Genomic DNA, 18,813 nt, shown 5'->3' with positions numbered 1-18,813 from the left:
AGAACATCGGCATTAAGCCGCATTTCTGTTAATATGAGCAGGTTACACCCAGACGATGAAACAAGGTTTGATATCGCGTCTCGTTTTGAAAGAATGCTTCGTATGTTGGTGTAGATAACCGAAAAAGACGTAGGCACACAAGCAGCACGCGTAGCGTGACAGGGCGTTTTATTTTTTATACACTTGGTTGTAGTTGCAACCTTGAGACACTTGAAGGCATGTTTGAAAGTACTGCCTGCTGATTCAAGGTCTATACTTTCATACAGCATTTATAAAGTAGCTATTTTAGTTTTATTTTCAGCTGTGTCAGGTTGTTGGCGGTACTTTGCAGTTTCACGTTGAATCGCCATGCTGTTATCTGTTCTAATAGTTGTACTAACTGCCTCCCAAGAATAAAGTTTTGAATGCGAAGCATTTCTCAGTCAATCTAAGGCACTTTGGACGTTTCTACCTATGCATTTTATATTGCCGCCTACGTCTAGGCTCTAAGTTGTACCAAAATTGACATCGTACAGGATTAATGTATTGTTACGGGGAGAAGGCGTCTGAAAAATGCCTTTACTTTTGGTAAACAGGCAGGCATACAATATGGAGCCCGGTCTGCACGAGCTCGCGCTAAACATCGTCCTCTTTTCTATAATGTTCATTTGTGGCGCCCCGTAGCATTCATTTGTGGCGCCCCGTAGCATCACCCCCCCCCCCCCCCCGGCGGCGAAGGCACCGTCTCGGTGCTTGGCTGGTTTGAGTAAAATCGTTTCAGCCGAGTCACGTGAACAACGTCAGAACACGATCGCGCGCTGGTGGCGTTAAGAGGTTCAATTTCATATGTCACGTCGGTGACTTGGCGCACAACACGGTACGGACCTGAGTACGGTGAAGTCAGCTTTTCGCACAGGCCAACTCGCCGCGACGGCGTCCAGAGAAGGACTGTGTCACCTTGACTGAAGTGGACATCACGATGGCACGCGTTGTAGACCTGTCGTTGTCGTTCCTGCGAATCGCTCAGACGCCGGCGAGCAATCTCACGTGCCTCTAGAGCTCTAGAAATCACATCGCGGGCATATTCTGACGTGTGGCCAACGGCAGGAAGGAGCGTGTCGAAAGGCGCAGCGTAGGTTCTCGTCCGTACAGGAGGAAAAATGGCGAGAAACCTGCAGTGTCATGCCGAGACGTATTATAAGGCAAATGTTACAAATGGAAGGGCGAAGTCCCAGTCACGATGGTCGGAAGAAACGTATATGGCGAGCGTGTCCGTGATGGTTCTATTTAGCCGCTCCGTGAGCCCGTTGGTTTGAGGATGATACGCCGTTGTGAACTTGTGCTTTGTAGCGCAAGAGTGCAATATGTCTTGGATAACTTGTGATAAAAAGTAGCGACCCCGATCGGTAAGCAGTTGCCGAGGAGCGCCGTGGTGTAATATGACGTCTTCTAGAAGAAAGTCAGCGACGTCGGTCGCACAACTGGTAGGAAGGGCCCGTGTGATGGCATACCGAGTGGTGTAATCCGTGGCGACTGCTATCCACTTGTTTCCGCTCGCCGATAAAGGAAACGGTCCTAGTAAGTCAACACCTACCCTATAAAATGGTTCGGAGGGGATCTGAATGGGTTGAAGGCGTCCCGCTTTAAGGGTTGCTGGTTTTTTGCGGTGTTGACAGGATTTGCATGAGGCGACGTAACGGCAGACGGATCGGTAAATACCGGGCCAAAAGAAGCGACGTCGAACGCGGTCATAAGTTCTTGAAACTCCCAGGTGACCAGCTGTCGGAATATCATGCAACTGTGCAAGGACAGTCTGACGCATATGTTGTGGTATGACCAACAGCAGCTCAGGTCCGTAAGGATGCATGCTGTAGCGATATAAGACGCCATCTTGGAGCAGGAACATACGGAGAGACGGAGGAGTTGTGGGACCACTAAGCCGAAGGATTATATCTCTGAGGTGAGGATCACGGCGTTGCTGATCTCCGATGTTGCTAAGCGCGGAAAGTGCCAAAACGCAAGTAGACTCATCGCTCTCAGAAATGTCTGCTGGGTTTACTGGATGACGCGACAAGCAATCAGCATCGTCATGGTGGCGACCTGATTTGTAGACAACCGTGTAGGAATATTCCTGTAGCCGTAGAGCCCACCGGCCGAGACGTCCACTAGGATCTTTTAAGGACGACAACCAGCATAAGGCGTGGTGATCAGTGACAACCGTGAACGGGCGTCCATACAAATACGGCCGAAATTTAGCCACTGCCCAGACGAGTGCGAGGCATTCGCGTTCTGTGATGGAGTAATTTCGCTCTGCTGGCGATAAAAGACGGCTAGCGTATGCAATAACGCGCTCGCAGCCATGCTGTCGTTGTGCCAAAATGGCTCCGATGCCGTGGCCGCTGGCGTCGGTACGAACTTCCGTTGGAGCGCATATATCAAAGTGGCCGAGAATCGGTGGCGTCGTAAGTCTACTCGTCAGTTCAACGAATGCTCTGGTTTGTTCAGGTCCCCACACAAAAGTCACATTTTTTTTAGTAGTTCCGTGAGCGGTCGTGCGACGTCAGCAAAATTCCGCACAAATCTACGAAAGTAAGAACAAAGGCCCACAAAGCTTCGAACATCGTTCGCAGAGGTCGGCACAGGGAAATCTTTGACGGCACGGATTTTCTCAGGATCGGGACGAACACCAGAAGAATCGATAAGGTGTCCAAGGACAGTGAGCTGCCGGCGGCCGAAGTGACATTTCGACGAGTTTAGTTGGAGCCCTGCTTTGCGGAAAACCGAAAGAATTGTTGAGAGACGCTCGAGGTGAGTTTCGAAAGTTTGCGAAAAAACAATGACGTCATCAAGGTAGCATAAGCAGATTGACCACTTGAAACCGTGAAGAAGAGCGTCCATCATTCGTTCGAATGTAGCCGGGGCATTGCACAAACCGAACGGCATTACTTTGAACTGATAGAGCCCGTCGGGAGTTATAAATGCCGTCTTTTCACGGTCCAGATCATCAACTGATATCTGCCAGTACCCGGAACGAAGGTCGATGGAAGAGAAATAATTTGCGCCACTAAGGCTGTCAAGAGCGTCGTCTATCCGCGGCAGAGGATACACGTCTTTTTTTGTAACCTTGTTAAGATTTCAGTAGTCGACACAGAAGCGCCAGCTGTTATCCTTCTTTCTCACAAGCACAACGGGCGAAGCCCAAGGACTTGAAGAAGGTTCAATGATGTCTCGGGCAAGCATCTTGTCGACTTCTTGCTGGATCACGTGGCCCTCGGTGGAGGAAACTCGATAGGGTCGCCGGTGTACTGGATTTGCATCACCGGTGTTGATCCGATGTTTTACGACGGTCGTTTGACCTAGGGGTCGGTCGCAGAGATCAAAGACGTCTTGATACGACGCAAGAAGGCCACGAAGCGCAGACACATGCTCGGCCGGGAGATCAGAGGCAATCATTCCAGTTATGCAGTCTAGTGTACTGCGCGACTGAATACTTGCAGATGACAGTGTATCCTCTGTTAAGGCCGATGTTAAGGCGCTCCTGACGCTGTATATATTATGTGAGCTCATTTTTTTTTTTGTACTCATGTACTCAGCAATGAACTTGAATAAACTTGAAACTTGAATATGTCGTAGTCGCCGGCCGGGGCAAGGGTTGCAAGGGATATTCCTCGTGGCAGCACTTCAGAGCAAAGTCCAAAATTCACAATAGGGAGACATGCCACGTTGTTCTTCATTGTGATGATGGTGTGGGGGAACGCAACATTGAGCGAACAGAGTACTGTAGGATTAGGTGAAATGACATAATCGCCATCAGCCACAGGTGGATCAGAAGAGACGTCGATATACGTCACAGCTCGACAAGATAGGCGGACAAAGTCGGCGGAGCATAGCTTTGGCGGCGCAAGATCAGGAGGGTCAACGGCGTGTGGTAGGACGGGCTGAACAACACCAGCAGAACAGTCAATTAGGGCGGAATTCTCTGACAGAAAATCGAGTCCCAATATGATGTCATGTGGGCAGTGGTCCAGTACGTAAAACAGAACAGTGGTATGACGTCCAGCAACAGTGACACGGGCGGCACACATCCCGGTTACCGCTGGTGTTGCACCATCAGCTACTCGGACAAGAGTGATCGGAGCAGGAGTGAGAACTTTCTTGAGTCGAGCACAAAGGCTGGAGTTCATGACTGATATGTGAGCGCCGGTGTCAATGAGTGCTGCCACAGAAGTACCGTCAACATTTACTTTAATCAAGTTGTTGTGTCCGGGTATCGTGTGTAGAGGAATTTTGGGTCGGGTCGTCGAAGCAGGCTCACCTCTAGGAGCTGCGCCCGTCAGTTTTCCGAGGACTGGTGGTAGGAGGGCGAGGGGGAGCGACGTCGGTTAGTTGAGCGGGACATGCGTCCAGAGGGCGACGGAGAGCGGCTTGGTTGGGCGGGCCTGGATGGCGAAGCATCATCTTGTGCCATGTAGATCGGCATCCGAGAGCCAGCAGGTGGGCGTCGGGTGTTGGCATAATGCGACCATGGCTGCCAACCCCAGGAAGTGCGGCAATGACGTGAAATATGGCCCACTCGTCCACAGTTGAAGCAGATCGGCCTGTCATCGGAAGTTCGCCATTCTGCCGGGTTCCGGTAACGTGGGCGGTTGTTCGGTCCGCGGGACATATTAGGTGTACTGGGCAGTCGATAGTCAGGTCGGTTAACGGGGCATAGCGTCTGAAGTCCGGCGTTGGCGAGTTCCTGGCGTACGGCACTCTTGATTAAAGAAATCGTGGCGCGATAGTCGTCAGGAGCCTGGACTTGGTCAGACAGAGAAGATGCTGCCTCGATTTCGTGGCGCACGATGCGCACGATATTGTCGGAAGCAGCAGGGGCTGGTGCCAAACGGGCGTCCTCGCAGGTTGATGTTGCAGCCGTGTTGGGAAGACGCGAAAAGTGTGGAGTGATACGGCGACTTTTCGCGTCTTCGAAGCGTCGGCATTCATTAATAACGTCGTCTATGGTCGATGAGTTTCGATATACGAGGAGATTGAAAGCGTCATCGGCGATTCCTTTGAGGATGTGCGCGACCTTTTCAGATTCCGGCATCTTGTCATCAACCTTCCGGCAGAGGGCGAGCACATGCTGTATGTGACGTACGACTCGGTGCCGGACTGGAGTCGGGACGCTAGTTCTTTCTGCGCAGCACGACGACGCCCGATGGGCTTGCCGAAGAGATCGATGAGTTTCTGCTTACGGATGTCCCAACTCGTGATATCTTCCTCGTGGTTGGAAAACCAAACTTTAGCTGTACCGTCAAGGTAGAAAATAATATTGGCCAACATGAGCGTCGGATCCCAGTTGTAAAGAGCGCTCACCCTTTCGTACAGCTGGAGCCATTCCTCCACGTCAGTACTGTCACTGCCCGAAAATGTGCCTGGGTCACGCGGTTGAGTCAGGACGACGGTGCGGTTAGTAGCAGCTGCATGCGGTGCTGTTGGTTGCTGCGTAGTTGGACGAAGCACGGTTTGGGTAGTCTCCGAAGAATCCTCGTGTTCGTCTTGATCAGGCATGGCACAGGCAGCCAAGGAACGTCCGCTGCGTAGAATCGTCGTGGTGTTGACTGTGGGAAGACCCGCACTCTCCACCAAAATGTTACGGGGAGAAGGCGCCTGAAAAATGCCTTTACTTTTGGTAAACAGGCAGGCATACAATATGGAGCCCGGTCTGCACGAGCTCGCGCTAAACATCGTCCTCTTTTCTAGAATGTTCATTTGTGGCGGCCCGTAGCAGTATGACAAACGCAATACTGGCCATTACATATGTATAACACTGACGCCGACAAGAGCTCTCGCAAGTGGTGCTCCATCCTCGGACTCCTGTGACCGCGTTTCCATCTTTCCTATCTCTCCTATCCCCTCGGCATGTCCTCGCTCGCTGACTTAGCGTATCTTTCTTTCTCTCTCTCTACACCTTCATTCCTATCCTTTTAATCCCTACTCACCCCCATCTCTTGTGAGCTACTGTTGATGTGTCGCACCCTGATGCAGACAGTTATGGGGTTCACTTTCCTCGTTTTTTTTTTCCTTCTTATAAACATAAACAAAATGCCTGCCACATACGTCATTAAACCCTTTCCCTTATTCACATGTGGCACATACCTGCATATCACAGTCCATGTTATTTAGTTATCTCACAGAGCACGGTTATCTTCCACAGGTGGTTAAAAGTCTCAATAAATACAATAACAGCGAACATACATGAGTAAACGCAAGGCAAGTGAGAGAGAGAGCTGAAGACGGAACTCCCATGGAACATATTTGACAACAATCCACTCGTACATGAGTTTCGCCAGGATGACGCAGTGTTCTCTTCATTTCTTACAAGGATGGGTGGTGGCCTCATGCCGCCACCTGAGGAAGGCAGATTTATTGAGGTACTTTGTGTCAAACACACGAATAAGCCACCACTAAATGCCGTGGCTGCATCGGATACAGTTCTTATAAATGTACCTCATTATTTATGCAAAAACCGGCTTTGATGCTTTCTACCGTAACTCTGCCAAGAGGACAATGCCCCGGATCATTTCTGGTGACATTAAATTTGATTGATCCAAACCCAACAATGCCCATGGTTCTCACGCTACATGAAATATGTTTTCATGTGGCCAGGCGTCACAAGAACTCAATACCCCTAGGCCACCCTAATACTGCGTGCAAAACAGGAAACATCATCAAACATTCCTTCGTAAGTGACATCCGCAATTTCGAGCTACTGTAGTACAACCCTTACTTCACTCCCGATAAAACCCCCACCCTTAAAATCATGACCCAATCTGATAAGACCTATCCAGATGTTGGTGCTGATTAATAACTGTGATGATGACCTTATAGAAGGACTGTCAACAACTCCTTCCACATGTACCTGCTCCATGAAATGTGCATGCATTCTCCACCATAACGGCCAAGCATAACACATTAGCTTACCAAACATAGTGTTGGCAACACCCATGTAGCTGTCTGCATCGTTACGCAGCTTTAGACAAATGCAGAAATCATTTACGACTCTTCTGCCTACCATTTGTACATACTTTTAGCATCATTTCATAATGTTTTGTTTAATATAAAAAATTATACCAGTCACCTTTCCACTGTGCGCTTTTTTTGCATAACATCGATTAACACATGGCACATCCATTTTACACAAAATCACATATTTTGTGTGAAGCAAGTGATTCCTGCTCCGTTCACGAGATATCCATGCTGTAGTTAGTTTGCATAAAATTTACATACCATGCATGTTAACTGATGTTTTTACAGTGCTAATGAAACCTTCTCACACCCGGCAAAGCGGTCTCGAGTCTGCAATCATAAACTTCATTGGTGGATGGCCATCAATGGATCCAGCATCTCTTTCGTACACTCAACCTTTTTTCCAGCCAACAAAACCGCAGTTCCTCGAGCAGTGTAGTCAGCAGATGTGCAGCTCATAAGTGGCTACAGTGAGGAGGAAGACCCTGAACGTATGGCAAAATGCATCGGAAGCCGTGCATACTGCATGTCTTAACCCCTTGACAGTACTGCGCGTGCTAGCGAAGCCGCGCCGCACCGTTATAGTGATACATGTGATAGCCGAGATATGACGTGCGAAGTTAGCACACCACACAATCACTCGAACACTCATTCAACCGGACCAACGTCCGCAAACAAAGCAGGACTACAGCGCAGAAAACGTCGCACTAATGCTTTGACCCCAAGAATCGCAACATGGTTCGGAAAACAAACGATTTACCTGTGCCCGTTGCACTAAGTTGTTGAAGACGTTTTAGACCAAGCTACAGCACATGCCAGTCACAAATTTTATTGCTTACTCTGCAAGAAATACTTGTGTTAATGAAATTACACAAAAGTTTTTTTTTAGAAACAAGAAGAAAGTTGAATCATTTAATAATGTCAGAAAAAGTTGCCCTAAGTGTATCTTATTGGGTTCAGTCAGCGACTGCTAAGAATACTTGCTGCAAACAGTATCGATCCTTGGCACCCATATTTGCATGAACTAATGCTTACAAATACAGTTATTTTTTAAGAAATATTGATGACTGGAATTTACTGCCTCATAAGATTTTTTCGGCTGACAATTTCACTATATCGCTGGAAAGTTATCTACTTAGTGATTAGAGTGTTGAAATATGTTATAAATTTTGTTGCTGTTTCACAGGCATGTGACCTCTGTTAAGTACAGATACTTTTTTTTTTTTTTTTTGCTGTTACAAATTATTTGGTGTTTCTTATGCCCATCCTGCCTGGACCTAAATGCTGGTCTGCAGTATGCCTAAATAAAAAAATAAATAAAAGGACAAAAATGGTAAAAAAGAGTGTGTAGACACGAGTGAAGGCGCGTGCTCCTAGGTTTAAGCTGGCCTGTCGCATGCATCGCCCTTTCAAGGAGAATTGTATGTGACACTTTGCATGTAATCAATTACATTTCTGGAAATTTTGGGGATAATTAACTAGCCTTCTAGAACTTTAACATTTCGGGCAATTCAGATAAATGTTTTTCTGATTGATTACTGGTAAGCAATTACATTTTTTTCTTTCAATATTACGTAGTAGCCAGTTTTTTATGCCAGCTCTCATCCCGAAAAATATGTGACCGCTCTGCAGAGACCTCTGCTCCGTAAGACAGCGGGTATCCACAGAACCTATTTTTCCATCTTTTCTTTGGCTTAACACGCAATCCCTTACAAGAGCACTGGCAAAGGCCCGGCACAACACAAGTGCCCTCGCACTTGCCTAGCACAGCTGCAAAGCAGGGAGGACACTTTGGTCCATCAGTGCAGGTAGTGCGAACGTTTACTAAGATGAGATGCAAAATGGACCAGCCAGAAGTGCCTGAGCTTTTTGCATGTCCTAGTCAAAGCTTCACATTACCTACAATGATGTATCGTTGCTAGCCCAATCAAATTGTTTGCTGAGGGCACAGAGTTTCTTTTGCACCGTTGTCTGGAGAAGTCAGTTCGTGGCAAAGCAGCAATGTTAGACAGCTTTCTTTACATGAACTGCACATAGAAAACAGTTTGTGGTGCTTCTCACAGGTTGCTTTGTTTTTTGCCTCAGGTACTTTGTTTGTTCCAACATCCATTCACAAGCATCTCGAAACATCGTGGCTACATTATTTTCAACAGAGAAACTTTATCACACGAAGCACACACGTACAGACAAAGTACTCTAGAAACTAACAGCCCAATTTCGTATATGAATGTTACACATTTTGTCCAGTTGCGAAATCATGGATGAGATCAGACAACTTTTTACCTACCCGTCACACTGATCAGCCTCTTGTGAGAAATAATAACAAGAGAAACATATTCGATGGAACAACAAAATCCACAAGCAATCATAGTGTAAATTTAGAAAGCCATTACACAGTTCTTAATAAGTACGAGGGGGGGGGGTCAAGTTCCTAGGCCACTTTTTCATGTATTTCTATGGAAGCATGGCCTGGGAACTTTTGTCCAGGACTGTACTTGTGGCTTATGGTCCAGTGAACATGAAGGATAAAACGAACAATGAAGAATAGATACAGAAAAAAAAGACAATGCACAAACAAAAGAAACAAGTTCAGAACTGTACCATTGATGATTGATTGATATGTGGGGTTTAACGTCCCAAAACCACCATATGATTATGAGAGAAGCCGTAGTGGAGGGCACCAGAAATTTCGACAACCTGAGTTCGTGTGCAAACCTGGACCCGTTGTAGGCCCGTGTGCAAATCTGAGCACACGGGCCTACAACATTTCCGCCTCCATCGGAAATGCAGCAGCCGCAGCCGGGATTTGAACCCGCGACTTGCGGGTCAGCAGCCGAATACCTTAGCCACTAGACCACCGCAGCGGGGGCCAGCTGTACCATACAAATCGCCATGAAAGGTACGGTGATCAGATAAAGAAATTATATATGTGCGGGAACACCATAACAATGGAGAGTGCCATCACTCACTGCAGATGAACTGAAGGCTTGTACATGTTTCAAGAGACATCTGGAACTGAATGTGCCTTTTCTTTTGTTCTCTTTGTACCCTCATGAGTACATTCATGAGGTGGTTGATGAAAACTTGTATTCATTAAACTTGTACTTCTTTTACATTGATTGCAGCAAATATTTCAACCCAAAGATCACTGATGAAAACTCGCATACACTATGAAAAATCTTTGTACTTTTGTTTCATTAACAAGCAAATTTTTCAACACAGATGACCACTCAGAACAACGAGCATCGTGAAAAAGACCCAGCAACGGATACACAGATGCTACGACCATTGTGACATGCTAAGTTGGTTTACCTCTCCTCACTCTGATGATCAGAAGTCACTCTTTTTCATACAGTTCATGTGTGCAGATATTTATACTACACGAAAGTCTGGAATGCGTGTACAAAGTTCTCGGCAACGTGACAGCGCGCTGCTGCTCTGAGCTGGGATGCACTTCATTTGTCAGGAAAGCACGGCACAGGCTTTCACTTTCATCTCCTCAGAACGTCCTTTCCTACTAAAAATCGGCAACTAACCAGCCATCGTTGCCGACAGCAGTACACTCAACACAAATGAAGCACATCATAGAGTGGTTATGATCCGATCCGCCATGTGCCGCAATACCCATATTATTCTCCAGTTCATCAAGGATCTCCATATGCCAAGTACGCACGCAAAAAAAAGTGTTTCGGAAGGATCGCCGACAAGCACGAATTCAGGCAGTACACCTGTGTCTTTGGAGGTGATGTCGCATATGCCTGGATCCTGGCATTGGTCAGATGGCAAGAGGGCGACACTTACGGCTCCCACGAGCTGCAGTTACCCCCTGCGTCAGTTGCCTTAAGCTGTGTCTAGTCACTGATCACTTTGCAGCACCTGACACAGCTAGGGCCATTTATGGTGTCGGAAAAAAACTTGAAAGAATATTTTTGCACAGCTCACATCAGCATAAGTATGTTGTAACACAGGCTGTCTACCCGAGGTTCACTAATGAAGAGTGGACATATCCAATCAGGTCTGTAGCTGGTTCTACCAGTAATGAACCAATTTTAGGCAGTACACGAGTTGAAAGCTGCAAACTCGTTCGACAAAGCTGTTGCGATATTGGGCGCTTCGATTGCTTAAAGTCTTATAAAAATTGCCCACATGATACTATAAGCTGAAAATGGTCAGAAATAATCATTGTGACTTGCTTTAGAGGCTCAATGATTTTGTACTGAATTATAAAAATCATTTTAGAGTGCCTTAAACAGTACCAACACTTATCTGTGCACTGAAAGCATAGCAAATTTTTTTGAGGCATCCAGCACCTAAAAAACAACTCATAAATGCAGGACTAAAGTTTGGACCCTCATGCGGAAAAACTTCCCAAACATCAGATCCAGTCGCAGTCATCAGAATACATTATACACACTCTCAAGCAATGCTGTTTTTGCCTTGCCAGAACAGCACAACTTGACAAAAAGTAACTTCAAACACACTGCAGTTACACTCGGCATAGGAACAAAAGCCGTACCTATTGTTCATCGCGGATGTCACCCACATTAATGTATTGCCGTAAGTGCAACCAGCACTCTAGATTGAGGTCGACCAGCTGCTTTTGACCGTCATCACGGTCATGGCAAGCCACACTGTACTTGACTACACCTGCCATGCGCATGAAGTCATCCATCTCAGCGATGCATTCGAGGCTGGTCTTGATCTGCAACACAGCTTCCTTTTCGTCGACTGACGCTAGTTCTTGAACTTTCTCCACGAGTCTGGGACTGAACTGCACTAGTTCGATGGCTGCAGCACAGTACTTGTGCCTGTTACCCATGACGAACTGTGCTGCTCGTTCCACCAGCGAGAAATTACGCCACGTTATTTCCATCAGGGTGAGCCAGTCATTGCAAAGATCTGAGAAATACCACAAGTAAATGGCGACGAGCGTGTAGTTGCTTCTAATATTTGACAACAGCTTCTGAATAAGCGCGATGCGCGACTCTTCTGTGCTCACCTCGCAGCAGAAGTCGTAAATCGTACGACTGTACTGCACCACATCTGCCAGCATCTCACATCCGGTCTCATCAAACCAGCAGCCCTTGATGGACAGCTTGCGTATGCTCCTGTTGAGGGACAGTGCTTGCACCAACGTCCGATCGGCCCGGTCAACATCCTTCTCTGAGACGTAGCCAAAATTCAGAACTAGTTCCCTAAGCACTGTTGTGCCCACGATGTATTGCGATAGTAGGGAGCTCAACTCCTTGCTTAGCGGCTCGTCACTCCCGTTCAGACAAAACGATGTCACGTGAGTGCTTGCCGGCAGGAGGAACAAGGTGGTGCGCAGCTGCTTAGACTCATGGTCAGATCCGTAGACATCAGAGTCGAAGATGTCGGAGTCGAACTTGATGCAGTGCAGCTCCTTGCACTCTGTGAGTGCAACGACAGGTTCCTCAACGACAAGAGGTGCGTCGACTGAGAAGCGGTCACACACACCGTTCTCTCTCAGGGTCCGACATATTTCAGCTGCAGTTGTATGCTCGAGCCATTCGACGGTGACCTTCTTCAGGGACACGTTGGACGCGAGCGCCTTAATGAAGCACCGGCATTCCGCCATGTTGAAACATTCAAAGTTCATGGTCAGCTCAACCAGTGTCTTGTTCTTGATCAGAGCAACAATCCAGGGGCGAATGTTGGCGGACACGTTACCGAAGTTCTCTATCTGATACGGGCTGGTGTCTCTGGGTTGCCATGAGGGCTGCAATTTGCAGCTGACTAGGTTGAAGCTCCTCAGTGTCTGATTCTTTTCAAGGTGGCTGGCGATGAGCTTGTGCATTTCCATGTTCAGCCTGAACTGGATCATGTTGAGCTCAGACAGGGTGTTTCTTGTGAACAGCGCCCCAATTAGCCAAGTGAAGTCACGCCTGGCGTGTTCCGCAAGTGCCGTCACGCTCAGAGACTGCAGCGTTCGGTTCTCGAGCATGTAGTCGGCAAAACCGACGTCGTTCCTGGACACGTACGGACTCAAGATAAGCGTGTTCACTGACAGCGTCGTTACTGTCGTGTTCCCCTTAAGTCGCCTAAAGATGTCGCCAGCGTTGCTCTCCAAGAGGGGAAGCTGGCTAATATCGAGTGTCGTCAATGATCTGGTGATTGCCAGAAAGTCCGCGAAGCCTTTGAGGAAGCTGTGGTCTAAGCGCGTGTACGGACCCTCCGAGTATGTATCGAAATGATGCGGCGACATGCATCCGTCGTATACCGGGCGTGCATGATACCACGGACATATCCACGAAGGCCTGAACGGTAGGGACAGCGTCAGCTTCCTGAGGGTCGTACCACTGCTCAGGGCATCGCAAATTTGGGCTATTGGTTCGGGAGAGCCGCTCAACATGTGTTCATTCAGCTCCACGGAAACAAGACAGCGGTGTTGCGTCAGCAGCTGGTGCAGTAGGGTGGCAGCCTCGTGCCTCCATTCGCGCTCGACCAGGTCAAAGCGCGGGCAGGAGAGCAACTGCGGACACCTCGTTTCGACGAGAGACAGTTCGCCCGCCGAAAACTCCCTCAGCGCGAGATTCACCCTCGTGAAGTATTCGTTCCAAATGGGTAGGTCCCTGAAGATGTGGCACAGACGACCCTCGCCGCCAGTGCATGGTGACCGGTAGTTTAAGATGGTGCCGGTGATGCAGCTCTTCGACATAACTGGGTCGGCCGTTTGCGCGCTCGGTTCTATCCGAGGGCCGTCCAACGTTTTCAATGGGGCACGCTTGGGCATCGTGAGCGATTAGGCCAGCGACCGACGCCGGCAGAATCGTCAGACCGATCTCCCCTACGAAATCACCATCGGCGGGTTTTGTCCAGTGTGCGGCCGAGTTGGTCAGGGCGACGCAAAACTGGGACGACGATCCGACGCAGCACGGACGATTTTTGCGGCGATATCAGGAATGTTCGCACAGGTGGCACAGGTTTTTGCGCTGCGGAGACACGGTCAGTTTTGGCCACTGATGACTCACACACCACTCGCAACGGTCCAACGGTTGCGGAGAGACAGAGAAGCCAGGAGGCTATGCAGGAGGCTATGCCACAGACAGGAGACGGCAGGCTATGCCACAGAACAACTATGAGAAGCTTGCACTATACAGGTGTTCTGTGGTTGCACTATATTCACATCAACATTCAAATAATCAAACACAGCTAGTAACATGGAGGAAAGAATGGCTTGTAAGGTCTTCCTAGCATCATGGGGTAGAGTATCTCCGTGCCTCGGATGATTCGGATCGTGAGCGAGTCAGACAAGCCGCCAGGCGGAAAGAGTTTACAATACAGCCTGCAGATGGCGCGGTGACTCGTTGGCGTGCCAAATTGGAGGGCAGTGGACTGGGCTTCAACCTCTCTTTAGACAAACAAGGAAAACTCATTGAACAGGCACTACCAGCATTAATGTACGCAGATGATATAGTGCTAATGGCCGACAACAAGGAAGATTTGCATGGATTTATGGACATCTGCGGTAATGAGGGAGATAGGTTAGATTTCAGATTCAGTAAGGAAAAATCAGCAGTCGTGATTTTTAATGAGAATGAAGGTAGTGAGCTTAGAATACAGGAGGTCACGCTAGAGATAACAGATAAATACAAATATATGGGCGTATGGATAAGCAATGGGGTCGAGTACCTAAGGAAACACGAAATATACGTGTCGACTAAAGGTAACAGGAATGCAGCGGTAATGAAAAACAAGGCACTGTGGAATTACAATAGGTAAGACGTTGTGAGAGGAATACGGAAAGGGGTCATGGTTCCTGGTCTGACGTTCGGCGATGCGGTCTTGTGCATGAGATCAGAAGTTCAAGCGAGATTACAAATTAGGCAACGTGGAATAGGTAGGCTTGCCTTAGCAGCTCACTGGAATACACAAAGTCAGGGAGTACAAGGTGATATGGGATGGACCACATTTGAGGGTAGGGAAGCTAGCAGCAAGATAAAATTTGAGAAGCGATTGAGAGAAATGGGGGAGGAGCGTTGGGCTAGGAAGGTATTCAGCTACTTGTACATGAAGAATGTCGATACAAAATGGCGGAAGCGAACCAGAAAATTGACTGGTAAATACTTGGAAAACAACAGGGGCCAAACCAAAAAGAATTATCGGTCAAAAAGAAGGTGAAGGAAGCTGAGACCGATATGTGGAAAATTGGCATGATTAAGAAGTCCACACTAGAGATCTATCGAACGTTTAAGCAGGAAATTGCCGAGGAAAGGATCTATGATGATTTTCGGGGTAGTTCTCAACTGTTTGAGGTCAGGACGGGAGTATTGCGAACGAAGACATATCGGCCCAAATACGAAGGGGTAGACAAGGTATGAAGTGCAACTGGAGAGGAGGAGGAAACTGCCGAACACTTGATAATGTTCTGTAAAGGGCTTCACTCTATAGTTCAGGATGATGGCGCAGAGTTTTTCAAAGCACTGGGGCTTAGGGACAGAGAGGGTAAAATAGACTTTAAGCGGGTAGAGTTAACTAGAAGGAGGTTATGCATGAGTGAAAATTAAACCCTTTACTGCAAAGTACGAGTCCTCAACCTCACTATTTAAAGGAAAAAAAAACAAATCTAGTTTTTAGTTCATTAGGTATTACAGCTTGGTGGCGCCAGCCACCACCCGATCTATAGGATACAGCCATATCAATCCACCCATCCATTTATCCGTGCTGTGAGGGAGGAAAATCTCTTTTCATTGATTCAGTTATAATATACTAGAATGTCTAGTACACTATAATGCAATGTATTGAAATCGCGGGAAAAGAACACAGGCCTCTGTGGCTGGCATTTCTAGATATCAAAGGAGCTTACAATAGTGTGATTCAAGAAGACCTGTGGGGAATACTGGAAGCACTAGATGTGGAAGATGGAATAACTAATCTCTTAAAGGATATCTATAAAAGTAACAAGGTAGTTATCAAACGGGAAGAACAGGAAACTGAACCTATAGAGATACAATGCGGGCTTCGACAAGGATGTCCCTTGTCACCTTTGTTATTTATGCTGTATCTCTGGGGACTAAAAGCCAAATTAGAGGGGAGTCGACTCGACTTCAGCCTTTCTTTTGCCAAGCATGGAAAACACATTGAACAGTCATTACCACCATTGATGTATGCAGATGATATAGTATCAATAGCCGACAATAAGAAAAATCTGCAGGGATCGATAGAAATCTGTGGTAATGAGGGAGATAGGTTAAACTTGAAGTTCAGCAGGGAAAAATCGGCAATCATGATTTTGAATGGTAACAAAGGCAGTGAGCATAAGATACAGGAAGTCACGCAATAAATAGTGGATAAATACAAATATTTGGGCGTATGGATAAATAACGGGGCTGAGTATCTAAGGGCGCACGAAAGATACGTAATGACTATGGGCACCAGGAATGTAGCTGTAATGAAAAATAGGGCACTGTGGAACTACAATAGGTATGACGTTGTGAGAGGAATTTTGAAGGGTGTCATGGTCCCTGGTCTGACGTTCGGCATTGCGGTCTTGAGCATGAAACCAGAAGTTCAAGCAAGATTGGAAATCAAACAACGTCGCATAGGTAGAGTTGCTTTGGGAGCACACGGGAATACCCCAAATCATGGAGTACAGGGTGACATGGGATGGACTACGTTTGAGTGCAGGGAAGCCAGCAGCAAGATAGAATTTGAGGAGCGATTGAGAAAAATGGCAGAGGAGCGTTGGGCTAGGAAAGTTTTCAGCTACTTGTCATAAAGAATATTGATACTAAATGGAGGAAGCGAACTCGAAAACTGTCAAGCAAGTATTTAGACCACAGCAGAATATCAAGCCAAAAGGAAACATCGGTTAAGAAGAAGGTGAAGGAAATGGAGAAGGACAAGTGGAAGATGGGAATGCTTATGAAATCATCCCTGGAGACCTACCGAACTTTTAAGCATGAAATTGCAAGGGAAAAGATCTACGATAATTCTCGGGGTAGTTCTCTGCTCTTCGAGGCTAGAACGGGAGTATTGCGAACCAAGACGTACCGAGCAAAATACGAAAACACATACACAGTATGTAGTGCGTGTGGAAAGGAGGAGGAACTGCTGAAAATTTGATAACGTTTTTTTAAAGAGCTCCGCCCTATAGTCGAAGATAATGGCACCGAATTTTTCAAAGCATTGGAGTTTATGGACAGTGAAGGCAAAATAGACTTTAAACGGGTTGAAATAGCCAGGAGGAGGCTAACTGATTGGCGGCTACAATCGAGGCGCGAGTGAAATTGAATCACACAGTGATAGTACTTAACTTTATGGCTAGGTGGCGTGAGCCACCACTCGATGGTTCGGATGTTCGTCATACAGTCATGTTATGCCATACCAAGTTTGGTATCGATACCATTATCGAAACGGCCAGGAGAGCTAAACATCGCAGGCGGCTAGCTAGCTAGCTAGTGAAAAAGACAGAAGACGGGAGAGTGACTACTGCTTAGGGACCGAGTCGAGCGATAAATGAAAGGAAGAAAGAGCAATAAACAAAATTGTCAGTATTAGTATCCATCGGTGTAAGACTAAGTTTTGTGAATTTTTATTTAAGCTACCTAATTACCACTAGGTAATATAAGTTAAATGAAGCAAGAAGAACGCTTCCTCACACAACAATAATCCTGCTTCACCATATTCTCTATTTATCAACATCATCCTGACTACAACCACTGCAGGTCAAACGCCTCTCCCATGTTCTGCCAGTCAACTCGGTCCTGTGCTTGCTGCTGACATTTTACACCCGCAAACTTCTTAATCTCATCCGCCCACCAAACTCTCTGTCTCTGAACCACTTGCCTTCTCTGGGAATCCAGTAAGTTACCCTCAATGACCAACGGTAATCCTGCCTACGCGCCGCATGCCCGGACCGTGTCCAAGTCTTCTTCTTGCTTTCAACTATTAATTTTAACTCCGGTTTGCTCCCTGATCCACTCTGCGGTTACACCTATCATTTTACTTTCAATTGCCCGCAGCGTCGTCCTCAATTTAAGCGCTGAACCCTCTTTGTAAGTCTACAGGTTTCTGGTCCATAGCTAAGTACCGGCAAAATGCTGCTGTTTTATACCTTGCTCTTGAGGGATAGTGGCAATCTACTTGTCATGCCACATATCTGACGCTAACTCAAAGCGTGCTACCTTCTGTGGTGGGACTGCCAACGCAAAAGTAGATTTTTTTTCCTTGGCGGGGGGGGGGGGTCCTTTCGGAGGGGGAGGGCAGATCCATGCATGCTCTTGCGGCAGCAAGAAAGGCGGCGGCTCGTGGAACGCAGGCCCACCTGCCCACTCTGCGCATCGCTTTGGCCTGGGAGTCGGCGGGACCACGAGTGAGTGAGTGAAAACATTTATTTAAAAAAAAAGAGGAGAGGTGCAGCCCTTTAGAGGCTTCATAGTGGGTGGAGTCCTTATTCCGGGACCCCATTGGTGACACTTGCTAACCTAGCCCTCTGGACCAGGGCCCTTTAGACTTGAAGATACGAGCAACCTAGCAGGGTCGCCTCCCACTCCTTTCTGGTTGGGGGGAAGAGCTGAGCTGTACCAGGGCGCTTTGGGCTTGCAGATCCGAGCAACCTAGCAGGGTAGCCTCCCACTCCTCTCTGGTTGGGTTAGGGTTTTGAGCTGGCAAGCCCAAACGATGTGGCAGGTGTTAGCCACCTGCCAACAGTATCGGCACTTATCAGTGAAGGAGGAATCAAAATGTTGCATGAATGCCGGGCACACTAAAGTATTGGTGAAAAGTCTCAGCAAAATGCGTTCATTATAGCCTTCCCCAGCCCCTTTGCAGGAGGTGGGTATTGACAATGCTGATCCCTGT

Source organism: Rhipicephalus microplus, chromosome 7, assembly GCF_043290135.1.
Source record: "Rhipicephalus microplus isolate Deutch F79 chromosome 7, USDA_Rmic, whole genome shotgun sequence".
NCBI lineage: Eukaryota > Metazoa > Arthropoda > Arachnida > Ixodida > Ixodidae > Rhipicephalus > Rhipicephalus microplus.
The sequence above is the reverse complement of the archived record's forward strand: the minus strand, read 5'-3'. Positions refer to the sequence as shown.